Source organism: Oncorhynchus kisutch, unplaced genomic scaffold (assembly GCF_002021735.2).
Source record: "Oncorhynchus kisutch isolate 150728-3 unplaced genomic scaffold, Okis_V2 scaffold942, whole genome shotgun sequence".
Lineage (NCBI taxonomy): Eukaryota > Metazoa > Chordata > Actinopteri > Salmoniformes > Salmonidae > Oncorhynchus > Oncorhynchus kisutch.
The window spans coordinates 5,001-12,500 of NW_022262887.1; the positions used below are offsets into that span (position 1 = coordinate 5,001).

General features: G+C 43.9%; 1 pseudogene; it reads right to left on the reverse strand.

Moving 5' to 3' along the window:
- LOC116363554 (neuronal acetylcholine receptor subunit beta-2-like) overlaps positions 1–7,500 on the reverse strand; it is a 22,662-nt pseudogene that overhangs the window by 4,856 nt on the left and 10,306 nt on the right.

Consider the following 7,500-nt stretch of genomic DNA (forward strand, 5'->3'; position numbering starts at 1 on the left):
CTGGTCCTTGAGGAGACATCAGGACCATTATTTCTGCACTAAATTTCAATTAAAAATCACCGTAGAAACATAAAGCTTATTTTAGCTGTGGATTTTCCACATGAGCGTTGTGGATTCAGAATGTCAGAATGTCTCTACTAGGACGAGGGACTTATACACACACACAGATACACACATGAACAAAGGTACACACACACACACACACACACACACACACACACACACACACACACACATGCTGAAAAGCACACACAAACACACACATGCTGAAAAACACACGCACACACATATGCTGAAAGGCACACACACACATGCTGAAAGGCACACACACACACATGCTGAAAGGCACACACACAAACACACACAAACATCTGCAACAATACAGTAATCCATATACATCTATAAATGTATGACATGTGAATAGGATTACATTTCATTATGACACACACACACACACACTGCACCTGCGTTACATACTTGTTGTAGAGAACAATATCAGGAAGCCAGATGTGTTGAGATGGGATTCGTAGTTTTTTGATGCCTTCGTATTTCTCTGGGTCCCATCTCAGTCTGTAGTCATTCCACTCCTGGAGACAGAGACAGACAGGGACCCATAAACTACACCACCCAGAAACACACACAGCTCAACATTTCAAACACTGAGATAATGTACAATGATATAATATGTGGTGATTACAATATGAACATCCCAAATAGCATCCTAGTCCCTATATAGCAGGGCTCTCCAACCGTGTTCCTGGAGAGCTACTGTCCTTAGGTTTTAACTCCAACCCTGTTCCTGGAGAGCTACTCCTACAGGAGGGTATCTCTCCAGGAACAGGGTTGGAGTTAAAACCTACAGGAGGGTTTCTCTCCAGGAACAGGGTTGGAGTTAAAACCTACAGGAGGGTTTCTCTCCAGGAACAGGGTTGGAGTTAAAACCTACAGGAGGGTTTCTCTCCAGGAACAGGGTTGGAATTAAAAGCTACAGGAGGGTAGCTCTCCAGGAACAGGGTTGGAATTAAAAGCTACAGGAGGGTATCTCTCCAGGAACAGGGTTGGAGAGCCCTGTCCTATAGTGCACTACTGGGCACTGGTATAACGTGCCACACTATATAGAGAATATATACAGGGGAACAGAGGCATTTGGGAGTCATCCACAGTGTTGGTTAACTGGGGCCTGTTAGAGCTGGAAGTGTAAAGACCATCACCTGGAACAGCCAGAGGTTGGTGGTCATAATCTGTTCTCTCTCATTCTGAAAGACAAAGAAATGGTGACATAGTGTCTGTATGTTAATGTTCTGCTCAGTGTGTTATAGAAATGGTGACATATGTTCTGCTCAGTGTGTTATAGAAATGGTGACATATGTTCTGCTCAGTGTGTTATAGAAATGGTGACATAGTGTCTGTATGTTAATGTTCTGCTCAGTGTGTTATAGAAATGGTGACATATGTTCTGCTCAGTGTGTTATAGAAATGGTGACATAGTGTCTGTACTTAATGTTCTGCTCAGTGTGTTATAGAAATGGTGACATATGTTCTGCTCAGTGTGTTATAGAAATGGTGACATAGTGTCTGTACGTTAATGTTCTGCTCAGTGTGTTATAGAAATGGTGACATAGTGTCTGTACGTTAATGTTCTGCTCAGTGTGTTATAGAAATGGTGACAGTGTCTGTATGTTAATGTTCTGCTCAGTGTGTTATAGAAATGGTGACATAGTGTCTGTACGTTAATGTTCTGCTCAGTGTGTTATAGAAATGGTGACATATGTTCTGCTCAGTGTGTTATAGAAATGGTGACATATGTTCTGCTCAGTGTGTTATAGAAATGGTGACATAGTGTCTGTATGTTAATGTTCTGCTCAGTGTGTTATAGAAATGGTGACAGTGTCTGTATGTTAATGTTCTGCTCAGTGTGTTATAGAAATGGTGACATAGTGTCTGTACGTTAATGTTCTGCTCAGTGTGTTATAGAAATGGTGACATATGTTCTGCTCAGTGTGTTATAGAAATGGTGACATATGTTCTGCTCAGTGTGTTATAGAAATGGTGACATAGTGTCTGTATGTTAATGTTCTGCTCAGTGTGTTATAGAAATGTTTTCAGGCATGTGTGTGTATGGTCCTCTGTGTCTGTGTGAGTGTGTGTGTGATAGTGCACACATGCCTCTGTGTTTGTGTGTGTGTGCGTGTGTGTGTGTGTGTGTACCCACCACACTAATGAGCTGTGACAGAGACACCTGTATAGAGATGGTAACCTGCTGGCTCTTGTTAACAGCAGGACGGATCAGTTTGTTATAACGCTCTGGACTCAACAGGTAGTTCACCAGACGCTCCTCTGCATTCTCCGCTCCTGTACCTGGACACACACACACACACACACACACACACACACACACACACACACACACACACACACACACACACACACACACACACACACACACACACACACACACACACACACACACGTAGCCACACAAAGAGGACACACACACAGAGACATGCATAAGCATACATAGATGCACACGAGAGAGAAAGAGAGAGAATTACACACACAAACCAACCTCTGAAAGCTGGTTTCTGAAAGCACACACACCAGCCTCCCTTGACTCAACAAGATACAAAACACACTTTCACACACACCAGCTGTTCACCATCTGAAACGAGCACACGCCCACACGTCACACACACACACACACACAGGAGATAGACTGCTGATAGTTTAGGTCCCCATAGTATCACAGCTATTTCATCTGAAAGGAACACACTCACAGACAGAACGTCTGCTCAAACACAGACAAAACACTCTGGCTCACAGAGACAGATAAATGCCTTATAAAAGGGGCAATCTGGGATTCAAACTACAATAAAATGGCCACTTTATTTTGGTAAACCGCTGAGAGGCGGGGCAGGAAAAATAGAACCGCTCTCAGATTCATAGACAAAGATCTGGATGCAGGGACTGACCATCCACGTGATCATAGTTTTATAACATTTTGAAGCTACAGGCTACAGTGTTTGTTTACAAACAATGGAGTAAAACAAGCTTATATTTGGAGTTTTGATAGGTTAAGAAGGTTGAACTAAGCTCAAGAGACGTTTATAAATTATATTCTTCAAGAATTAATGGCTTTTTACCATTCATTTCAAAGTTTAAAAAATATGAAATCCCGGACTGCCCCTTTAACTAACAGTGGTTTGTTGGCAGAGAGTTTAACTCTAGAGGACTGACACACTGTACCAGCCATCACGGCCCCTCCAGACATGTGGAGAAGGAAAATGTCAACATACACACACACACTCTCTCTCTTAATGTGTGTGTGTGTGTGTGTGTGTGTGTGTGTGTGTGTGTGTGTGTGTGTGTGTGTGTGTGTGTGTGTATGTGTGTGTGTGTGTGTGTGTGTGTGAGTGTGTGTATAAAAAGCAGAGACACAGAAAGACGACTGAAAGAGAGAGACAGAGACAGAAAGAGAGAGACAGAGACAGAAAGAGAGAGACAGAAAGACGACTGGAAGAGAGAGACAGAGACACAGAAAGTGAGAGACAGAAAGATGACTGGAAGAGAGAGACAGAGGACAGAAAGAGAGATACAGACACAGAAAGAGAGAGACAGACACAGAAAGATAGAGACAGACACAGAAAGAGAGAGACAGACACAGAAAGAGAGAGACAGAGACACAGAAAGAGAGAGACAGAGACAGAAAGAGAGAGACAGAGACACAGAAAGAGAGAGACAGAGACACAGAAAGAGAGAAACAGACACAAAGAGAGAGACAGACACAGAAAGAGAGAGACAGACACAGAAAGAGAGAGACAGAGACACAGAAAGAGAGAGACAGAGACACAGAAAGAGAGAGACAGAGACAGAAAGAGAGAGACAGAGACAGAAAGAGAGAGACAGAGACACAGAAAGAGAGAAACAGACACAAAGAGAGAGACAGACACAGAAAGAGAGAGACAGACACAGAAAGAGAGAGACAGACACAGAAAGAGAGAGACAGAGACAGAAGAGAGAGACAGACACAGAAAGAGAGAGACAGACACAGAAAGAGAGAGACAGACACAGAAAGAGAGAGACAGAGACAGAAAGAGAGAGACAGAGACAGAAAGAGAGAGACAGAGACAGAAAGAGAGAGACAGAGACACAGAAAGAGAGAGACAGAGACAGAAAGATAGAGACAGAGACACAGAAAGAGAGAAACAGACACAAAGAGAGAGACAGACACAGAAAGAGAGAGACAGACACAGAAAGAGAGAGACAGAGACAGAAAGAGAGAGACAGAGACAGAAAGAGAGAGACAGAGACAGAAAGAGAGAGACAGAGACACAGAAAGAGAGAGACAGAGACAGAAAGATAGAGACAGAGACACAGAAAGAGAGAAACAGACACAAAGAGAGAGACAGACACAGAAAGAGAGAGACAGACACAGAAAGAGAGAGACAGAGACACAGAAAGAGAGAGACAGAGACAGAAAGAGAGAGACAGAGACACAGAAAGAGAGAAACAGACACAAAGAGAGAGACAGACACAGAAAGAGAGAGACAGACACAGAAAGAGAGAGACAGACACAGAAAGAGAGAGACAGAGACAGAAAGAGAGAGACAGACACAGAAAGAGAGAGACAGACAGAAAGAGAGAGACAGACACAGAAAGAGAGAGACAGAGACAGAAAGAGAGAGACAGACACAGAAAGAGAGAGACAGAGACACAGAAAGAGAGAGACAGACACAGAAAGAGAGAGACAGAGACACAGAAAGAGAGAGACAGAGACAGAAAGATAGAGACAGAGACACAGAAAGAGAGAAACAGACACAAAGAGAGAGACAGACACAGAAAGAGAGAGACAGACACAGAAAGAGAGAGACAGAGACACAGAAAGAGAGAGACAGAGACAGAAAGAGAGAGACAGAGACACAGAAAGAGAGAAACAGACACAAGAGAGAGACAGACACAGAAAGAGAGAGACAGACACAGAAAGAGAGAGACAGACACAGAAAGAGAGAGACAGAGACAGAAAGAGAGAGACAGACACAGAAAGAGAGAGACAGACAGAAAGAGAGAGACAGACACAGAAAGAGAGAGACAGAGACAGAAAGAGAGAGACAGACACAGAAAGAGAGAGACAGAGACACAAAGAGAGAGACAGACACAGAAAGAGAGAGACAGAGACACAGAAAGAGAGAGACAGAGACAGAAAGAGAGAGACAGAGACACAGAAAGAGAGAAACAGACACAAAGAGAGAGACAGACACAGAAAGAGAGAGACAGACACAGAAAGAGAGAGACAGACACAGAAAGAGAGAGACAGAGACAGAAAGAGAGAGACAGACACAGAAAGAGAGAGACAGAGACAGAAAGAGAGAGACAGACACAGAAAGAGAGAGACAGAGACAGAAAGAGAGAGACAGACACAGAAAGAGAGAGACAGACACAGAAAGAGAGAGACAGACACAGAAAGAGAGAGACAGACACAGAAAGAGAGAGACAGACACAGAAAGAGAGAGACAGACACAGAAAGAGAGAGACAGACACAGAAAGAGAGAGACAGAGACACAGAAAGAGAGAGACAGACACAGAAAGAGAGAGACAGACACAGAAAGAGAGAGACAGAGACACAGAAGAGAGAGACAGAGACACAGAAAGACAACTGAAAGACAGAGACATTGACTACCATTGCCTTTTTCTGCTCCAATGTAACCATGAATGGTCTCTCTCTCTCTCCTCACGGCTGTGCTACTCCCCCAATACATTGCTCTGACACACTCCTAGCTTCTGTCATGATCTCCCCCCAGTAGCTGACTGAGAATCAGGGTGTGTAGTGATGTGGCAACGTGAACCGCGAGGTTGCTGCCCGACTAGTTAAAGGCCTAGTTTCAAACCCTATTCCCTTGGTTCCCCTGGGCCTTGGTCATAACTAGGGCACTATATAGGGTGACATTTGAGACACAGAGACAGCTGGAGGGGAGGAATCTCACACACACTAACTTTTAGTCCACATATCACTTTTCCTCTGCTGCACTCTACTGTACCAGCCCAGAGACAAAGCAGTTGTAGAGCTGATGTCATTACAACCAGCATTACCTGCAGGGAGAAACCTACCTGTACCCTACTGTAAGTTAACTCAACTGCTGTTCAGTTCAGCTAGGCTACCAAAGGTTTCTGTTGTGAAGTTGTGAAGGCCCTAGTTAAGGTTTCTGTGTGTTCAAGGTTGTGAAGGCCCTAGTTAAGGTTTCTGTGTGTTCAAGGTTGTGAAGGCCCTAGTCAAGGTGTCTGTGTGTTCAAGGTTGTGAAGGCCCCAGTTAAGGATTCTGTGTGTTCAAGGTTGTGAAGGCCCTAGTTAAGGATTCTGTGTGTTCAAGGTTGTGAAGGCCGTAGTTAAGGTTTCTGTGTGTTCAAGGTTATGAAGGCCCTAGTTAAGGATTCTGTGTGTTCAAGGTTGTGAAGGCCCTAGTTAAGGATTCTGTGTGTTCAAGGTTGTGAAGGCCCTAGTTAAGGTTTCTGTGTGTTCAAGGTTGTGAAGGCCCTAGTCAAGGTGTCTGTGTGTTCAAGGTTGTGAAGGACCCAGTTAAGGATTCTGTGTGTTCAAGGTTGTGAAGGCCCTAGTTAAGGATTCTGTGTGTTCAAGGTTGTGAAGGCCGTAGTTAAGGTTTCTGTGTGTTCAAGGTTATGAAGGCCCTAGTTAAGGATTCTGTGTGTTCAAGGTTGTGAAGGCCCTAGTTAAGGATTCTGTGTGTTCAAGGTTGTGAAGGCCCTAGTTAAGGATTCTGTGTGTTCAAGGTTGTGAAGGCCCTAGTTAAGGATTCTGTGTGTTCAAGGTTATGAAGGCCCTAGTCAAGGTTTCTGTGTGTTCAAGGTTATGAAGGCCCTAGTCAAGGTTTCTGTGTGTTCAAGGTTATGAAGGCCCTAGTTAAGTTGAGTATTGTATCAAGTTAGCAAGTAGACATTTTTTATAGACACAATGCAGGATATATTCAAAACCAAGCACTAACATGGGTGACCCTGGTCAGATGTAGTGCACTACATAGAATAGGGTTCTGGTCAGATGTAGTGCATTACATAGGGAATAGGGTTCTGGTCAGATGTAGTGCACTACATAGGGAATAGGGTTCTGGTCAGATGTAGTGCACTACATAGGGAATAGGGTTCTGGTCAGATGTAGTGCACTACATAGGGAATAGGGTTCTGGTCAGATGTAGTGCACTACATAGGGAATAGGGTTCTGGTCAGATGTAGTGCACTACATAGGGAATAGGGTTCTGGTCAGATGTAGTGCACTACATAGGGAATAGGGTTCTGGTCAGATGTAGTGCACTAACATGGGTGACCCTGGTCAGATGTAGTGCACTACATAGGGAATAGGGTTCTGGTCAGATGTAGTGCACTACATAGGGAATAGGGTTCTGGTCAGATGTAGTGCACTACATAGGGAATAGGGTTCTGGTCAGATGTAGTGCACTACATAGGGAATAGGGTTCTGGTCAGATGTAGTGCACTACA